This window comes from Adiantum capillus-veneris, chromosome 1 (assembly GCF_014529385.1).
Source record: "Adiantum capillus-veneris isolate H3 chromosome 1, ASM1452938v2, whole genome shotgun sequence".
NCBI lineage: Eukaryota > Viridiplantae > Streptophyta > Polypodiopsida > Polypodiales > Pteridaceae > Adiantum > Adiantum capillus-veneris.
In genome coordinates this window covers 13,826,571-13,847,585 of record NC_140931.1, presented here as the reverse complement: position 1 = coordinate 13,847,585, position 21,015 = coordinate 13,826,571, and positions in this window count along the sequence as shown.

Genomic DNA, 21,015 nt, shown 5'->3' with positions numbered 1-21,015 from the left:
CTAACACAAAATAGCATTGATCTAACCATAAAAGACACTTCACCTCAAGACATGTGTATAGTAACACACACTCTCTCTCTCTCTCTCTCTCTTTCTCTCTCCTTACTTACTTTCACCTTATCTACCATCAATAATGCTCTCTTTTGAGCCCACATCCATGACTCAAGCAGACAAAGAAGGCCCGCAATGTTTTGATATTCAAAAAAATTCGTAATCCTGATTTGTTAGCTTGTAAATTAGGATTTCCAATAATCTTTATGAGGAGTCTCCAACCTATAAATAGACCCCTCTCCTTCTTGTAAAACAACCTCCAATATCTCACATAGCACCCCAACACTCTATGCGTGAGGAGAGACTTAGGTGTAGCAACCACTTGTGAGCTTCACTCTTGGTGTGAGAGAAGCCTTCAAGCTACACATTGTAAGTGAGAGAGCGTGAGTTCCATAAATCTCAAAACCACTATTGTATAGGCTCCTTCATCATCAATAAATTGAGGTTTGGTGCATCAAAGGCGTGATTCGACGTTCAAATCTTCGTCCTTCCATTTGTGCAATACGGTTTGGTGAATTCAAAGTGACTTGTGTATTTTGAGTTTTTATCGGTTGATCTTGATTTTAGAAAGTGTTTTAGTGTGTTTTTCATTGCCATTTTTTTGTCCATCGTAAGAGGGTATTGTGGTGAGAGGTCTCCCACACCCTAAGATAGTGTGTGTGTGTTTTGGCAATGTTTAGCAATCACTAAGCATTGAGTGAGTTTTGTACAAGTTCTATGATAGCATCATAACGAACCATCTCCATTTGCAAGTCACAAATAAGGTATTACGCAAGATCCTTTCCTCTCTCTCTTCCCTTTGCTCTAGCTCTCTCTGGTCCATTTCATGTGTGTCTTGGTGTGAGGTTGCTTGTGTGTGTTGTGTGGTGCATCTTCTTGGTTGTGCCAAAATCTCTCTTGCGTCCTACTTTGCATACCATAACTAGGTGGTGCCCCTATCTTGTTTGGGTTTGGTTGTGGGTTTGTTGTTGTTTTGTGCTTGTGGTTGCCCCAGCCCCAATTGAGCAGCACGGGAGCCTTGAGGGGTGTTTAGAGGTCGCCTCTCTTGTTGCCCGCCCCGGGACCGCCTCAATTTTGGCGCCCCCACTGAAGACGGCTTGTGTATGTTTTGTGTAGGCTCAACCTTTAGCATAATCAAGTAGCTTGCAAGAATCACAAGAATTTGTATGATCCCTTCATTCCCATTGCAAGGCAAAAGGTACACATAATTGTTAGTACTAAGTTGCAATTTCAACGTGTAATTCGTAGAATTTTAGGTCCTCTTAGGTTGGCAGAGATAAACGCATCAGTAAATCCTTTTATTTTGCCTCTCATTAGGTACGACCTTAGTTTGGACGTCTATATTTTTGTTTTGTTTTAAGCATAAGGTCATGCATAGACAATGGATAATGGCCCAAGAATAGAGGTTTTCCCCTTTCATTTCACTCCACACATCAGAAACATTGCAATTAGTAGAAAAATCCATTTTCAACAACGTATGGTGTTCATGTTTGGTGCCCAAAGAGTAGGAGAAATTCTCGTGTCACCAAACCCTGTCATCCTACGTCTCATTGATTATCATAGGTCATTTGATGTGAATATTTTTATTTTGTTGTAGAATAGATTGCAATTTAGAGAATATTATTGTGTAGATCTTTTAAAGAAAGAAAAAACAAAAACGCGTCACTTTGAAATCAATTCAATGGAGAGTCAACGCCAAATGTCTGGATATCCTCTTTTCTTTGGAGAACCTGGAGAGGATGCAGAATTATTTCTAGCGAATTTCAAGATGTCTTGCCGTATCAAGAGGATAGTAACTGATCAAGAACGTGTAGAAATGTTTGAGGTGGTCCTTAGGAAAGATGCTAGCACTTGGTTTGACTCTTTGCCTGAGGAAGTTAAAGGGAATTACACGGAATTTTTGAATCGTTTCAAGAAATACTTCTTTGATCCCCAAAACACTCAGAAATTATGGCAAGACATTGTTTCTCATAAGCAAAAAGACTTAGATGACTACTACTTGTACAAGCAAGAGTTCCTACGTCTTTGGGCTCTATGGATACGAAATGTTGCTAACCCTGGTGATGGTGCAGAATTTTTAAAGAAAGAGAGGTTCATAGCCGGACTCTTTCCTGACCTTAAGGTAAAAGTTGAGGCGGGTGCACCTGCTACCTTTGATGCAGCTGAAACTAGGAAGAGAAAAGAAGGCAAAGGAGACCAAGGAAGCTAAGAGGACTCGAAGTCATATCAACCTCTAAGACTTTCCTCTTGGACATGGAATGGCTCCATACAACCTGTTGGAAGACATGAGAGGTAAGGGTCCTGATATCTCATGGCCTCAATTTCTTGCATTATGTCCACAAGTTAGGAGGGATTGAACAAGGGCAGTTAGCACTAGGAGAAAGGTAAAAGAGAGTGTGACTGTTGTAAAAATTGCACAAGCTGAAATGAATGAGGACATTACACCTGTGCTAGATTGTTACATAAAAGGGAGATTGGTTAGGAAAGGTCTAGTGGATGGGGGTGTACAAATTTGCATCATGACAGAGGGACTCATGCAAAAACTAGGCATGCACATCCATGAGACACCTGAATTTAAGGTCAAGATGGCAAACAATAGCAAGGCTAGGTGCGTAGGCATTTGTAAAAATGTTTTTGTGGAGGCCTTTGGCATTAAGAAGGGAGTGGATTTCTATGTCATGTCTACCAAACGAAATGGTTACCCATTTATCCTAGGGAGACCATGGCTAATGAAAATGCGAGCTTTGCAGGATTGGGAGAGTGGAAAGCTAATTTGCAGGAACGACAATCATAAGAAGGTTGTCTTTGACATGAAGGAGCAATGCCAAGAGGAGATCCATGAAGAATCATCTCAAAGTGAGACGGAAGAAGGTTGGACCAATAACACTTCAGAAGAAGAAAGTAGCGGCAGCATTACTGAAGAGGAGTCTTCCATCGAAGTCATGGGGGTAAGGTTTAAGCCAACCAACCAAGAGACCTCTTGTCAAGGTTTGGAGGAGGTAGGTTCCCAAGAGAACCAAAAAGTGGAAGATGAAAGAATGCTAGAAGATGCTGTTCAACACAAAATTGAGTTGAAGCCAGAGGCCACACCTAAGGCTCAGAAGCTACGAAGGCTAGGAGTCATCAAGGAGCAGGCGTTACTTAAGGAGGTAAGAAAGCTTCTAGCAGCAGGTTTCATTTATCGAGTGGAGAATTCAGAGTGGGTCTCTCCCGTTGTTGTCACTCCTAAGAAAAACGGAAAGTGGAGGGTGTGTGTGGATTACCGTCCACTCAATGAGGCAACAAAAAGAGATCACTTTCCCCTCCCATTTCAGTATGAGATACTAAATGAGGTAGCTGGTCATGAGAAGTACACTATGTGTGATGGCTACTCAGGCTACTTTCAAATAGGTATCGCATTGGAAGATCAATTGAAAACAACCTTTATCACTCCTTGGGGTTGTTATGCTTTTAGAGTCATGCCATTTGGTCTGACAAATGCTCCTCCAACATTCCAACGTTTCATGAACATGGTGTTTCAAGCATTCTTTGGAAAGTCAATTAGGGTGTTCATTGATGATTTCTGCATTTATAGCTCAAAATCATTGCATCTACAAAGGGTAGAAGAAGGTTTAAAGAAGCTCTACGACATGGGAGGTCAACTCAACCCCGACAAGTGCCACATAGGTGAGGATGAAGTGATCTTGCTCGGTCACAAGGTTTCCTATAAAGGCATTGAGGTGGATCCTTCAAAAGAAAAGGCTCTTATTGAGCTCCCATCACCGAAGAGTCTTAAGGAGGTCATCTCTTTCATTCAGAAGGCGAAGTATATGTCACGCTTCATTCACTTAGCCTCGGAGTTGCTTCATCCTTTGCAAAAGTTGACACAACAAGTAGAATTTGCATGGTCTGGTGAGCTTGAAGTGTATTTTTGTAACATTAAAGTCATTTTGTCAGAGCTACCAACACTCATGCCTCCTTGTTGGGAGTACACATTCTTTGTTATCTCTAGTGTTGGAAGGGAAACAATTGGTGCTGTGTTGCTACAACAAGATCCTCACAGTACAAGGATGAGACCCATCTACTTTGCTAGTAGGGTCATGAATGCTTTGGAGAGAGACTACACAGAAGCAGAACTCATGATGCTTTCTCTCATGTTTGCGGTGAGAAATTTTAGATCCTACCTACTACCAAAACCTTTTGTAATTCTCACTGCAGAAAATTTGTTCCCTTGGGTGTCATCTCAAATGAATCTTAGTACTAGGATCTCAAAGTGGATTATGGAGTTGCAAGAGTTCCAATACTCTTTCAAGGTAGAAGATAGTGTGCGTGCACAATTGGCAGGGATTCTCACTTATAGGGTACATGAGAAGGAAATTAAGGTGCCTCAAGTAAAGACCCTACCATTGCCACCACCAAAAAGTATTCCCAATGCTTTTACCTTGTTCTTTGATGGAGCTTTTCGACGAGCCACAGGGAAAGAAGGGGGAGGGCTAGTGTTGCTCAACCCAAGTGGAGAGGTGGTCATGAAAGAGAAGGTCAATCTACCAGGTTCAACTAGCAACAATGAAGCAGAATACGACACACTACTTCATGGTTTGAAGATTTGCATTGGCCAAGGGATAAAACGTCTCATGGTAAAGGGAGATGCACTTCTCATTGTTAAACAGATTTTAGGCATTTGGGCATGCAAGAATGAAAGCTTAAAGACAAAAGTTCATGCCATTTGTAGGATGTTTAATCAGTTTGAAGAAGTGCAACTATATCATATTCCGAGGAAACAAAATGAAGATGCCGATTTACTTGCACAACAAGCAGTTACATGTGTTGAGAGAGAAGTGCAGGTCATCATGGTGGCAGCAGCTGTCAAGCAACCGAGATACCAGGGATTGGAGTCATTGGCTCCCATTATTGGCTACATTTTGGAGGGTGAGTTTCCACAAGACTTCACGAAGGCTCAGAAGAGGAGACTCATGAAGAAGGCAAGTTTCTATCTCTTCCTAGAAGGCTTCCTCTATCAAAGAGGGAAAGATCAAGTGTGCAGAAGAGTACCAACTATCGAGGAAATTCCAGCCATTCTAAAAGGTTTACATGAAGAGGCATGTGGTGGTCATTTTGCCCAAGAATCAACTGTGAAGAAGATTTTGCTTGCGGGGTATGTTTGGCCAAGCTTGCATGTGGATGTTCAACATTGGTGTAAAAGCTGTCACAATTGTCAGATAAATGGAAATAGAAGTTTGGTGCATGGCCCGAGGCAAATAGTGCTTGCAAATGGACCCTTTGAAAAGTGGGGCATTGATGCTATGGGTCCTCTGCCTAGGACAAAAAATGGTAAACTCTACATTCTAGTGGCGGTAGACTATATGACTAGGTGGGTGGAAGCTCAAAGTGTGGCAAGAGTGAATGAGAGGACCGTTAGCAAGTTTGTGTACACTCACATTTGTTGCAGACTTGGCACACCTTTGGAGATTGTTTCTGATAATGGTCGAGGGTTTAGGAAGGGCTTGCTCACAGAAGTTTGTGAAGAGCTTCACATTCTACATCATCATAGCACACCATACTACCCACAGTCAACTGGTTTGGTGGAGAAGGCTAATGGTGTCATTGCAGGAATCATTAGAAAGATGGTGCAAAACAAGACAAAATTATGGGATGACTTCTTGGATGGTGCCTTGTGGGCATATCGAACCACATATAGGGAAGCCACGGAGTTCACACCATTTCACTTGGTCTATGGTCAAGAGGCTTTGCAGCCTATCGAGCTCAACATTCCAACAATGCGACTTCATGGCAAAGGAGCACAAGATGATCAAGAGGTATGGATGGATCGACTTCTTACGTTAGTGGAGCTTGAGCGGAAAAGAGAAGCAGCATACGAGTGCTACAAGAGGAAAGCCATACAAGCGAAAGAAACGCACGACAAGAAACTGAAGGACAAAGGCATCAAGGAAGAAGAGCTTGTGCTAAGGTATGACAATCGACTTGACAATCGTTTTGATGCCAAGTTTGAAACTAGATGGCAAGGGCCATACATAGTCAAGAAGGCTTTCAATTCTAGTTACTATCAGCTTATGGACTTGAATGGTAAAGAGCACTCCAGGAAGGTAAACGGGTATCGCTTGAAGCCCTATTTGAGTCGCCTTCTACCAAAGGATCTACCAAAGATCTGTCCAAAGGCCGTTGTCTCATGTAAGTATTATTACATGAAGTATGAGTGTAACTCCAACCAAAATTTTGAGGGGCCAAACAATGAAGATCTCGTCAAGGACTCTGAAGCACTCTCTTTGGAAAACATGCTCTATGATGATACATGAATATACCATCATCCTGGGGGAGGGCTAATGATAGTCGTTTTTTGGCTCTCCATAATTTCCATACTAAGTAACTCCACCCTATCAAATTCACCCAAACGCTAGGGCTATCCCTACCATTTCACTGTACATAGGCGTGTGTGAGTTAGGGGGCTTTTCCCATATCTTCCTAAAAACCCTCAGCTAGCTAGTCACTAGGCTAGTTGAGCCAAAAAAGTTAAAAAATTAAAAAATAAAATTATATTATGGCCTTTTTGTGTGTAAATATTTCATTATATATATGGCCTAAATATAGGGATTTTTTATAATTATTTTGGTATTTTATTTAAATATTTCTACTTAGGTGTGTGTTTTATTAAACCTATGTACACCTTCTTTCATCCTCTTACACCATAATTATATTTATTGCCAATATGTACATACTCTAACCTCATATTTTTCCTTTATACAAATCACTCCCACATTTTCACCCTCACCCTCGTGAAAACAAAAAATTGATTTCTACTCATTGGTTACGTTTATTATATTATTTACTTGCATACCTTTTCCACTTTCACCCAAAATAATTCAAGGAGAGACCATATCATATGATTCCAATATCTTTTCATATCCATAACTCCTCCATATTTTTATTATTATTTTTACTCATTATTCTAACACCATGTGCTCATTGAGCTAAAGTCCTGAGCTAAAGTCCATGAATAGTCCATACACTAGTCCCACCATGTATATATTTCTTTATTCACCAATAATCCTCCTCCATGCATGGGTCAAGGGTAACTTAGATGCTTTGTATTATAATATGACAAAGGAGGGGCTCACTCTTGGATGCATTGTACAAATTCAACAAAGGAGGGGGCCACTAAAAGACTTTTGCAGGCATAAAAATAGGCTTTTTGGTGAGAATTTTGGCACCTATCTCCACTTCGAATTTGGAGCGGTGGTCAAAAGAGAAAATGTAGCCCACGCTTTGAATAATCACCTCAAATTTTTTCATGATTTTTGATGCTATCAGCGGTGAGCTATGATTTTTTGAGTGGACCCCAGTCTGCCCACTTTTCTCACAAGTAGCCCTTAGTCTTCTCTCACCCTTCCACACACCTACTCACTCTTACACATCCCTCCCTCTCCTTCCCTCACTCAAACCTGCAATTTCCATGGCTTCTCCCACCCTCTTCACCATTACCCTTCCCTCTCATCCCTATAGTTCTTTTATGAACCTCTACATACATACACCCTCTCCATGTCTCTCTCTATTGCTTCTATGTTACAATTTCATTTACCTCTCCTAAAAATATCTAAAATTCAGCATCTTAACCATGATAACTTCTGCAAATTGAGGATTTTTCATCAACAAATCCTCTTTTCATCGTGGTGGTCAACCGTGGCGGCGGCGTAAAGAAGCGAAGAAGAAGAAGAAGACCAATGGTCATTTTTTCCACAATCTACACAAGGGTGAGTTCAAGCTTCTGCAAAGCTTCACCATCTCAATGATTCTCTTTTAATTCACCCCTCTTCCTTCATCAAATCAACTCACTCTACCCATTGTAAATGTAACATTAACTTTCTAGTGATTACTAACGACTAACATACTAACACAAAATAGCATTGACCTAACCATAAAAGACAATTCACCTCAAGACATGTGTATAGTAACACTCTCTCTCTCTCTCTCTCTTTCTCTCTCCTTACTTACTTTCACCTTATCTACCATCAATAATGCTCTCTTTTGAGCCCACATCCATGACTCAAGCAGACAAAGAAGGCCCGCAATGTTTTGATATTCAAAAAAATCATAATCCTGATTTGTTAGCTTGTAAATTAGGATTTCCAATAATCTTTATGAGGGGTCTCCAACCTATAAATAGACCCCTCTCCTTCTTGTAAAACAACCTCCAATATCTCACATAGCACCCCAACACTCTATGCGTGAGGAGAGACTTAGGTGTAGCAACCACTTGTGAGCTTCACTCTTGGTGTGAGAGAAGCCTTCAAGCTACACATTGTAAGCGAGAGAGTGTGAGTTCCATAAATCTCAAAACCACTATTGTATAGGCTCCTTCATCATCAATAAATTGAGGTTTGGTGCATCAAAGGCGTGATTCGACGTTCAAATCTTCGTCCTTCCATTTGTGCAATACGGTTTGGTGAATTCAAGGTGACTTGTGTATTTTGAGTTTTTATCGGTTGATCTTGATTTTAGAAAGTGTTTTAGTGTGTTTTTCATTGCCATTTTTTTGTCCATTGTAAGAGGGTATTGTGGTGAGAGGTCTCCCACACCCTAAGACAGTGTGTGTGTGTTTTGGCAATGTTTAGCAATCACTAAGCATTGAGTGAGTTTTGTACAAGTTCTATGATAGCATCATAACGAACCATCTCCATTTGCAAGTCACAAATAAGGTATTACGCAAGATCCTTTCCTCTCTCTCCTCCCTTTGCTCTAGCTCTCTCTGGTCCATTTCATGTGTGTCTTGGTGTGAGGTTGCTTGTGTGTGTTGTGTGGTGCATCTTCTTGGTTGTGCCAAAATCTCTCTTGCGTCCTAGTTCGCATACCATAACTAGGTGGTGCCCCTATCTTGTTTGGGTTTGACTGTGGGTTTGTTGTTGTGTTGTGCTTGTGGTTACCCCAGCCCCAATTGAGCAGCACGGGAGCCTTGAGGGGTGTTTAGAGGTCGCCTCTCTTGTTGCCCGCCCCGGACCGCCTCAGCATGTTTCTTTTATGCTTCTTAAGATATTATGTTTGATCTTGAGGTGGGTGTAAATTTGTAATGTTTTTAATACTATCTACTCACTATTGTGAGTTTTGCAAAAAACAAAAGATATCATGTTTAAATTGAACACTTCAAGCTTAGTCATTAAGCATGAAAAATCGTTTATGCCTCTTGATGACTAAGCTTGAACACTTCAAGCTTAGTCATTAAGCATGAAAATCGTTTATGCCTCTTGAGAGATCATGTTTGAATTGAACACTTCAAGAACCTTAGTCATTTAAGCATGAGAAGCACCTCAAACTTGGGCAAGGTTCCCACAAACACCTTAAGCACCTTAGTTAGCAAGCACAACAAGCACCTCATGCTTGGGTAGCATTTGCACCTCAAGGTCATTGCCTAAGGTCAAAGGACTTTATTAACACTATCTTTTGGAGGTCGTTAATGAAGCTACCCCTAAGGTCTTTAAGCTCCATTAGGTAGTATTGCTATTTAGCAGACCATGTCTCATTTGGACCCCTTTAACCTTGGCCCCGTGTTGAGACAGATCCATAAGCACATGTTATTGATTGGCTTCAAGATTTGAAAAGGACCATAGTATCTCTTTGCTACTTTAGTATAATACTTTTGATGGCTCGTAGGATTTTTGCCCATCATTTGCATCAATCGATCCTTGGGAAACTTAAGTAAGACCCAATCATTTTCTTTGATCATTAAGGCCCTTCTCTACTTGTCAGTAGCAGCTTTTTGTCTTTGTTGAGAGATGGATATAGCCTCCTTAACCTTTTGAGAAGATTCTTGTAGGTCACGGCTATACTCATCAACAACGAAGATCTTCCCATGTACTTTAAGTAGCAAGGGACTTTTAGGTCTTCCCTCTATGATCTCAAAAGCTGTTTTTTACTTAGTAGTATGGCCAGTATTATTGTACGCATACTCTACAAGGGGTAAATACTTCTCCCATTGTGAGTGTTGATCTACTTCTGTAACATAAATCTTTAGTAGATCGAGTATCGTAAGATTGGCTATCTCACTGGGGCCATCCGTTTGTGGGTGATAGGCCAAAGAGAAATTCAATCTTGTACCTAGATTTTCAAAGAGATCTTTCCAAAAATTACTGGTCATTCTAGGATCTCTATTTGACATGATGGATGTTGGTAATCCATGGTGTTTGAAAATGTGAGATATGAAGAGAGTTTCCCTTTGGTGTGCCTTAATAGTCTTTTTGACAGGAATAAAGTGTGCTTGCTTGCTAAACTTGTCGACTATTGTCCAGATTCTCGTGTTCCCATGGATAGGCTTGGATAAGCCAAAGATAAACTCCATGTATATACTCTCCCATGGTGAATTAGGGATTGGCAATGTCTAGAGTAATCCAAGTTTCTTCCCTCTATCATACTTAGTCTTTTGGCATACCACATAATTTGAAACCTACTCTTGTATGTCCACTTTCATGGTAGGCCAATAGAAGTACGTCTCTACTCCTCAAAGAGTAGGTTGAATGTCTCTATGACCCGCACAGGGAGGAGCATGGGATTCATACATGACTTTCTCACGAAGGGCTTGGGTAGCACATAGCCTATTTCCATGGAGAAGATAACCATCCTTCAAGGTGAATGGTTCCTCTTTCTTCCCCAAAACAAGGGTTGACATTACATCTTTACAAAGTCAGGGTCAGTAGCATACTCATCTATCATAGAAGATAGATCATTGTGAGTTGCTGTAGACACCACATTAACTTTTGATCGTCGTGAAAGTGCATCGGCCACTTGATTGTGCTTACCAGCAAAGTGAGCAATATGAAAATAAAATTGCAAAGAAAATTTTTCCACCTCGTTTGTTTTTCAGAAAGCTTGGTTTGCATCAGGAAGTACTTGAGACTTTGGTGGTCTGTTCCTAAAATGAATGGAGTCCCCAATAAATAGCGATTCCATGTGTCTAGGACGTGTAGAAAAGCTAAAAGCTCTTTCTCATAAATTCCCAAGACCCATTCACTTGTATTGAGCCATTGGCTCCAATATGCTTTGACATGCCCTTATTTTAGCAAGATTCCTCCAAGGCAATCACCACAAGCATCACATTGCACCTCAAATGGTTTTAAGAGATCCAAAAGCATGAAAAATGGTTGAGAGGTAAGCTTCTCTTTGAACTTGTCAAAAGCATTTGGATTAGGCCATGCTTTTATTACCTCTAACTTCGATGGATTCATACGGATACCATCTTGAGAGATAATATGACATAAGAATTGAATTTCTTGAAGGAAAATTTCGTTTTTCTTTTGGTTGAGAAAAAGCTTGTTCTCCCTCAATGCTTGAAAAATCACTTGGAGATGTTGCTTGTGTTCCTCGAAGGACTTGGAGTAGATTATGATATCATCAAAGAACACTTTAGTGAACTTGCAGTAGGGTCTAAATATTTTCTCCATCAAATGATTGAATGTGGCTAGTGCATTGGTCAAGCAAAAAGACATGACTAGATATTCATAAAGACCAAATGTTGTATGAAACACGATCTTTAGGATATCTTCATCCACTATACTTATTTGATGATAGCCACTTTTAAGGTCAATCCTACTAAAGTATGTAGAGCCTTGTAGCTTATCAAATAGACCTTCTACCCGAGGCACGGGAGATCTATTTTTGATATTGATATGGTTTAGTGCTCAATAGTCTACTAGAGAACAAAATGGAGAGGAGCTAGGACTCACCATCCCTTTTGCCTACCAATTCTTGTACTTGCCTCATGATCTCCTCTTGTTGAGCTTGGGAGACTTGATAAGGATGCTTGTTAGGCGGTGAGCTCAGTTTGATGGTCATCATCCCCTAGTTTTGGAGGTAAGTTCATAGGGATATCATCGATAAAAACATCTTGCAATCCATTTAGAAAAGTAGGCAAGTCTAACTCTTCTTAATTCCTACCATTTTCATTTGATAAATCATTAGATTCATTAGGGGATTCATTGACAAAAATCATGTACGCAGAAACCAAGCTTTTCATTGACTTATCAAAAGCCGGTGAACCTACAAGTGGTATAGTATGACCAAACTCATTGGCATCTATATACATGCTCTTTCCCTATAGGTGAAGTAGATTCTCCTTTTAGGGAACTTCATGTTGGCATCCATGCGGTTGAACCATGTTTCCCCTAGGATAGCATCCTCATGTTGGAGAGGAGAGATGAAAAATTATTCTTTGTCGACATAGCTTTGGATATGAAGCCTCAACTTCCCAATCAAGGGAATAACGGAGGCTTGCTGTTCCTTGAAAGCTGTGTCAGTAGTTACAGTATCTCCCATCTCAAAAGCTTGAATGCCCAACTTGGTGGTCAATCTCCATTTGAATGAAGTTGTGAGTAGAGCCAGGGTCAAACAAGATGAAGGCATCATGTTCCCTTACCTTTCCCCAAGCATAGGAGAGAGGTGATCCTTTGCAAATGAGCATCCTCTTTTGGAGCTTCAATGGTGGAAGCTCTAGGAGTCTCACTGTGGGCATTTCTCTTAGGGCAAGAACGATAGCCATGTCCTTTCTCCCCACACTTAAAACACTTATGGTCCTTGCAAAAATCTTGAAGCTCTTCAGGAGAGAGTTTTTTTTTACCTTTGTAAACTCCCTTCTCCTTGGACCGCCTGTTGTTGTTGTTGTTATTGGAAGTGCCTTGGGAAGAACTTTGGGCATTGGTTTTCCCCTTTGCATCACTTTTGTCTTTGCTTTTCATGGGCTTGACATTCCATCTAGCCCCTTGTTGGATATTGATGTGGAAAGAAGCCATGGTGTGGTGAATTACTTCGATGATAGAACCAGTCCGTTGGGAGTTGACATACTAGGCCATTTCTTCAGGTAATCTCATACAAAATTGTTTCTTTTGCTCAGAGAAGTCTATCTTTTGAAAGACAGTAGGCTTGAGATATCGCTTGCAAGGAATTGCTTAATTATGGAAACTCATAGAGTTTTCCATGTCTTTGGGGCTTTGCCATTGCCACGAAGGCTAGCCCACCATTGACGAGCCGAGTTTTGGAAGTGGATAGCTACAAGGTATAGCATGGAGGACTCCGTGAAGCCCTTGTCTCCAAAGTCCGCATCAGATTGTTGGATGAAGGCCAATACTTTGTTGGTGGCACCAAAGGTTCCATCATAGGTGAGAAAAGAGATATTCTTTCCTCCCTCTTTGAACTTCTTGAACTTTTGTGACCTTCGCCATGCAAGGAATGATTTGTGATGTTCTCCCCTCTTGTATTCTCTACGAGAATAGCCATAGCTTTTGTCAAAAGAGGAGGAAGGTAAAGAAGAAGGAGAAGAGGGTGAACTCTTTCTTGACCTTTTCTTCCTTTGTTTTCTCTCTTCCCTTTCGGGGTGACGAGGAGAAGGACTTTGTGTTGACCATTTCCTCTTGGGAGGAGTTGGCGATCGTCTAGACCGTCGTCTTCCTGGAGCCACATCTTTAGAGGGACTTAGGATTTCATTACTTTCTTGTTATTTGGATTCCTCCTCTCGTATGGGAGAGAGTCTTCCTTTGGGGTCTCATCAAGAGGCCTCCTAAGCTCTCTCCCCTCTTGGAGAGAAAGGGAAATCCCATAAACATGAATCTGTTGAGTAACTTTGGCTTGCAAAGTAGGGTTGCCCATATCTTGTTGCAACCTAGTAACAAGATAATTAACAAACATGGGGGCATCATCATTAGCACCTTCAGGTGCAAAATCAAAGTTATCAATGTTCATTCTACTCTCTTGGTTATTCTCAGCTATGTTAATTATACTTATGTGTTTACTCAGTGTATTCTTTGGCAATTCAGAACCTTATTGCTACTCCTCTTAGCCTTTGAAATCAACACTTAAGTATCTACACCCAGTGCTCAAATTTGTTAATTATAGAGAGTAGTGGAGTGGGTCTAATATTAAAAAATTGACAAGGGCTAGTTCCTTTCGGACTTCTTATGGCTCAATAATGGTAAAGTTGTAGGTAAGTCTAAAAACACCCCATTATTAAGACCAAAGCTCTCGAGGTGTGCACCATATCCCACATAGTGGGCTCAACAAAACCAATAATAGATCCCAATTCCACTTATCCTAATATAATTAACAAAATCAACCATTAATATGCTACTTAAGGACCTCTCTTCTTAAGCAAGAAAAGAGAAACCAAATGCTTTGATACCAGTGTAATGGAAATAGCCTATGAACTTTGAGGATACCGGAATTAACAGAATTAGAGTGAGTTTTTTTGTGAGATTACTTTGAGAACATAGAGGGTAAATTTAATTGATGGTAGCAACATAAACATAGTACTTAATTAATTTGACATGAACAATACTTTGCAAGAGAGAGTATTAGAGAACACGACAATAGTTGAGGATCCCATTTACTTGGAATCGGAGCCCCCTCCTAGATTCCCCCATCAAAAGAGAGTTGGTACAATAAAATCTTTGTGTTCCTTGTGACCTAGGTGATGCAATGAAGATGGAAAGCTTCACGCATCATGAGCATAACATAAACTTTGCAAAAAGCATTAACTATCCCAAGCCTGAGTCCCAAGACCTCAAACACCTTGAAAGGTGGAGAGAGCTAGCACGGAATGAGGGTAGGGAAGAGGAAGAAGAATCATTCATAGGAGAAAGAAATAGTTCCTCACTTATCATCACTCTTCTTGCTTAGCATAGCATAATAGCATAGTAATGAAGATGAAGAAGATGTCAAGCTTAAGCATTGAAACATGGCTTTTGGTTGGATTTGTGTTCCATAGCCAAGAGTGTTGGTGTAGACTGTCAACTTCTCAACAAGCTTGGAGAAGAAGAGAGAGTGTGTGTGTGTGGGAGAGGTTACCCCCTCTCATGCTTGTTCCACCTCTCTCTCTCTCTCTCTCTCTCTCTCTCTCTCTCTCTCTCTCTCTCTCTTTCATTTGTATTATTTAATTATATCATTTGGACGTGTGACCTCTTTTTCCTCTTGAAAGAACTTGATTATTTATCTTTATGCATTTGAACTCTCATTGGACCCCTTTAAAGCCTATCCAATATGATTCAAGCACATCATGAGGGCCAAGTGGGGAGGATCTTGATATGTTTCTTTTATGCTTCTTAAGATATCATGTTTGAATTGAACACTTCAAGCACCTTAGTCATTTAAGCATGAAAATTGTTTATGCCTCTTGAGGGATCATGTTTGAATTGAACACTTCAAGAACCTTAGTCATTTAAGCATGAGAATCACCTCAAGCTTGGGGAAGGTTCCCCACAAACACCTTAAGCACCTTAGTTAGCAAGCACGACAAGCACCTCATGCTTGGGTAAGATTCCCACCTCAAAGTCATCCCTAGCTTGCATAAGGTCAAAGGACTTTTTTAACACTAAATTTTGGAGGTCTTTAATGAAGCTAACCCTACATTAGGAAAAAAATGGACTCTCCATGGGCCTTGTAAGAATCCCTACTTTCAAGGAAGTCTGCCAAGATTAAGGGGGACAAAGGCTTTGAATGGAGCTATTTTGGTAGGGTCTCCTCCACCTTTGACCCCTAAAAAGGTGGGGGGGGGATAACCATTTAAAAAGTAGGGAAGGAGGGGGTAAACCATTTGAAAAGTAGGGGGGTAGGGGGTCTTCTCTCTCTAGCTTTTTGGCCAACTTGTAAGTGGCCTCTTAACACTCTCATGCCACCTAATCAAATCCGTGGGTCAAAGAGGTCAAAAAAATGACTTTTTTCAAAAACTTTAAACCCCCTAAAAGTACCCCCAGCATATATACATATTAAAAAAAATATTTTTAAGTTAAATTACTCATAATTCAGCATTTTTTGACTCCCTCCAAAACTTTTAAGACATTCCCCCCAAAATTGAAAACTTTCGCTCTTAATCTAAGCTCCTCTCCTACATCCATCCCCCTTGCACTTGCACCTGCACATGTTGCTGCATCTACACACCCATCTCTCCATCCTTCAAGCTCCATCTCTCCATCCTACAATGACTTTTGACGACGTGACCAATGTCCTAGCAAGTTGTTCACGCGGTAGGTCTCCAGGGATTTTCCTACGCCTACCTCAAGAGTATGTTCCTACAAAGAAAACATGCTTGGGTACATTACCTTCAGCCAACGAACGCCGTGCTCAAGGGGAGAAGAATGTGGATCTCTGGACAGACGGATGCTTGTACCCAAAGGATCCTTCTCTCAATGTTCATCCGCCTTTTACAAACATTCCATCATTGTTGCAATACATTGAAAATGGAGAGAAAGGTTTGTTGGGCTACTGCAAGAGACTCAACAAACACGAATTTGCGTTGTCCAAGATCTACTTGCGTCATTGGTAGTTGCTGAATGGGAGTTTCCACAATCTTCAAGATCATATGCAAACAGCTACTAGTGCGCTTGAGGAGGCAAAGAGCACCATCACAACCAAGGAAAATGTAATCAAAAATCTTGAGGATACTCTTTCACACATGAAGAGTACTGCCATGGGAGGTAGGGTGAGGAAACGAGAGTTGTCCGAAATTCAGACTCTTGCACCATGTGGAGGTGCAAGAAAACGAAGGGTGATAGATATGAGGTAAGATGTTCTGTCCCTCATGTTGTTTAAGTCTAATACCGCTCATCATTGTTGTTTTGGGTAATAGGAACTTCGTCTAAGAAACGTGCAGCGGCAAGAATGCATTAGCTAGGGCTTCTTTACTTCGTTCTTGTTTCAACAAAGAGGACTTTATTGGGATTCTTGATGCTCCAGAGGCAAAACACTTGAAAGACGCAATCACTAAGAGAGTTCTTAGTGACTTTTCTAATATTGTCACTGATCTAGATGTTTAGGATATTTGTGATGCTGTTGGGATTAGTACGAAGGGCTATCAAGCAATACATCAAGTGTTAAAAGATGCATTAAGAAGTCGAGGAGTCACGAAAAACCTATTCCCACTTCCTCACAGAGTGGCGATTGCCAAGAAGGTGTCAAATGAAGATGTTGTTCACCGATTAGGGGACTACTTGTATATTGAAGACACGATGCCTCTTCAGCCACTTCGTAGCAAATCACAAGGAAGGAAGGGCCACGGGAAGGAAACCGGTGCTGTTTCTAACAGTGTGTTGCGGACCGAAGGGTTTGTTTACACCAAATTCAACAATATCTTTGTGGACTTGATACGATTGCAACAGTCCATGGTTGTTTTCTACAATTTGAGTGATGCAGGTTAGTTTAGGGTTGCCTACATGCTCTATGATGTGTCATAACATGCATTCTGAGGCTTTATTGTAAAGAATGAGGATGCAAGAGAGCTACACAAGACAAGCACAAAGCACACAGAGATGGAAAGCTTCTTCTTCTTCTCTACAGAAAAGAGAGTACAAAATGACTAAGTGCTAAAGCTGAAAAGTAGCACATATGTACATGCGGTCACTAAGTGTGAACTCGCTAGAAGCGTACTAGGCTAGCACTATATGTGTAGTCCAGCTGTAGAATTACTGGCAGAGATCCTCCGTGTCAGTCACCTAACGTGCCAGTGAGTAAATGCCGTAAGCGGCCAAGACCCGTAGTGGATGCCAGCTCAAGGTGTAGAGCTCGACATCTCAACATTTATATTGTTGGCAGTTCTTGAAGGCAAGATTGTGTTCGTGCTGAAGTTGGATGAGTGTGTAATTGTTAAAGGGAGAAAGTTGGAGAGAATGAGCATCACGCTTATGAATGAAGCCCTAGCTTATGCCAACCAATCTTGCAGTTCGAGTGAAGCGACAAAGCCCTCTTTTAGTGTGCAATCAGAGAAGGATATATGGTGGCTTGGTGCAATTGAAGTTTCGAAAGAGACACACGAAGTCCTTGCATGGATTTTCAGTAGAATCCCATGGGTCACAGTGGTCATTAAAGCTCAAATAAATGGTGAGAAGCTCATGGTTCCAGGACGTGGGGAGTTTGATGTTGAATGGCATTTAGGTGGTGATCTAAAGACCATAAAGTGCATGCTTGGATGCAAACAAGGTGCAAATTCTTTACTTCCCTGTCCATTCTGTGTGAAAGGGCACAAGACAAGTCGAGCAACTCAAGTGGAAGGTCAGGACGAAGATAATGATGACCATATAAATAGGGAGTGGCAAACTTCGGTTCTTTCATGTGATATGCTACAGGTGCCCAATAGGAATAGCAAAGATCCTGGGTGGAACCCCATAATTCCCTTCTCCCTCAACAATGTTCACTTTTGTACATTGCATGCGTTTATGTGAATATTTGATAGGATCCTAAAGCATCACATTGATTATGCTTTCACAATGAAGCCCCTTCAACGGTCAAAAGACTCCTTGTAGGGGGTGGAGACGCTCCTTAATGAGATTGGATGTCACCGATCAAGGGTGAAAATTGTAGAAGAGACTTGTAGGGAGAAGACATATGAGGTGGCACAGAAGGTTTCCATGAATGGAGCCAAGGCACGTTGATTTTTCAAGAAGATGTCAAAGTCTCCAATGCAGGTATCCAAGGCAAGTGTCGATCTAGCAAGTGAGAAGCGGTGGGAGTTGTGGAAAGATTTGTGTTCATGCACGACGGACAAAGATCCCAATGTGGAGGTTGCTAACCAACACAAGCTAGTATGGTCATCCTTTCAAAAGGTTGTGCAATTGATGAATCTTTCAAGCACCACCGTTGAGCAGCGAGAGGAGTTCAAGAAGGTGCTTTATGAATTCACAAAGGCCGCTAAGGACGGATGTTCTGAAAGCAAGATTACACACTACATGGTTTGTTTTAACGGACTTAATACATATGCAATGTTTGAAAATGCAACTTTTCTATTGGCTTATCTCCTTTTTGGTTGTTTTAGCACATTCTCTATGCGCATGGTGCATACTTCATGGACCGCTATGGTTCGCTTGATATATGGAGTACACAAGGCATGGAGAAGTCCCACTATCGAGCAAAAGGAGTCTACTTCAAGAATACTCGGCATGGTGGTGGTAGTTCACACTCCAACTACCTCCAAGAGATGTTTAACTGGTTTTTTAGGCACACCTTTGGGAGAACTCGCACTATTGAGAAAGCAAGAGAGTCGATGTTAGCAAAGCAGTTATGCGACACCTCCCGTACTACAGCATCCGAGAAGTGGAAACGCTCGCCAGCGTCCCTGCGCCATGAAGCTTGGCGTGCAACTAAGTATCGAAAAGGCAGCGTTTGGGCGTCGCGTCAGCCGTCCGCATGATCTAGGTTTAGTTGTTAAATTCAATTGGTCTATTTGAGTTTCACTCAATTGGCCGCATAGTGTGAAAGGGCCCAAATCTCAAAAAAACCTATTTAAAGGTTGAAGGCACTCATTTTGTCATTTTCCCTACTAGGTGCTACCATGGAAAGAACAAAACAAACGGCAAGGATTGCATATCCAGCGGGGCCAGATGGCCAACGACTCAAAGGTACAGCAACAGAAGTTGGAACTTCACAAGCTCAAGGTGAAGTCCACACAAAAGAAGCTGGAGCTTCAAAATCAGCATGGCCAGTCCTCTACAACAGCAAAAGAGAGAAGGAAGCATCGCCTTGTTGTCTATTCATCGGACTCCAACAATTCTGATGGCAACAGGGAGGATGAGAGCGACCAAGGCAAGGAAACAAACAGCCAAAAGCAGCCGTCAGAAGGCTCCGAAGAGACGCAAACGGATGAAGATGCCCCATGGGTTGGCGTCAAAATACAAACTTATCACGTTTACATGTCTATTGGGGGTAAGACACTTCCTAAAGGGAGTGGACCTACACCATCACATCCGCTCAATAGTGAAGAGCACGAATCAGATGGAGAGTGGGTGGAATCAGATTATGAGGTGTTGGAAGTGCCTGTGCAGAAAAAAAAAGAAAGAGCATTGTCTACAAGAAGAGGAAGCAAGCTACCCCAACTCGTGCCAAAAATGCACCTCCACGTCGACCTCAGAAGGCACGAAAGCACAGTCGTTCTTTTTCGGAGATTCGACACTATCAAAAGAGCACCGAGCTCTTGATTCGGAGGGCCCCTTTTGCAAGGCTATGCAGGGAGGTTTTGCAATTGTACAACACTCAGTTTCAGATGGGCGCCATGGCCATAGAGGCAGTAGAGCAATATCTAACTAGCATATTCGAGGATTCGAACCTATGTGCCATCCATGCAAAGCGTGTAACCATTATGTCCAAAGATATGCAGCTTGCTCGCCGTTTGCGCCATGAGGAGTACCTTGTAATTAGGCATCAAACCTTTTTGTATTTACGGAACTTCCAAGATTGGGAAGAATTTGAATACAAGCGTCTTTTGATTGTATACCCCACTCTGTGCATTGTATTGGGAATAATTTGAATATAAGCGTCTTTTATTGTATACCCCACTGCGCATTGTATTGCTTTAATTTTGTACCATGTGATGTAGCACTGGTCCAAGTTTTGTCTACCTTCTATTGTATGTATGTAGCCATTAGCTTGTTATTGTGAAAACTTGCCTACGTTAAGCACCTTGGCTAAGTGGGGCATGCACTTCCTGATGCATCCATGCTATGTGACTCACTATTTCATGGAAAAAGCATCTACAAAGTGTTGAAAATGGCTTGGAATGCCCCCAAACTGGCTGCCACAAGAGCGCGCATTTGGGGCTTCCAGAGGCATATGGATGGACAAAATGCGCGCCCTTGTGGCAGCCTTTTCTAGTGCATTCCAAACACTTTCCAATGGTTTCAGATAATTTAAACAAGCAATAAGGATATTTTGTTTGATTCAATGCTTCAATTAGCATAGATGCTTCTGGCAATCATCCCCCCTTAGTCCATGTAGCATAGAAATTTTGAAGGATGGTTATTGCATCTGTGAAGTCAATCCTATACTTCAAAATGGGCTAGAGATTGCCACATAGTTTCCTCTTGTGGTTTGTTAATACAACTTTAAGTATCTGGGGCAAGATGGGCTTAAGGTTAACTGGGTATGCTTGTCTTTCTGTTTTGCAACTGGGTATTAATGTCTTGTCTTTCTGTTTTGCACCTGGGTATGCTCCTAGATGGGTCCAAAATCATCTGC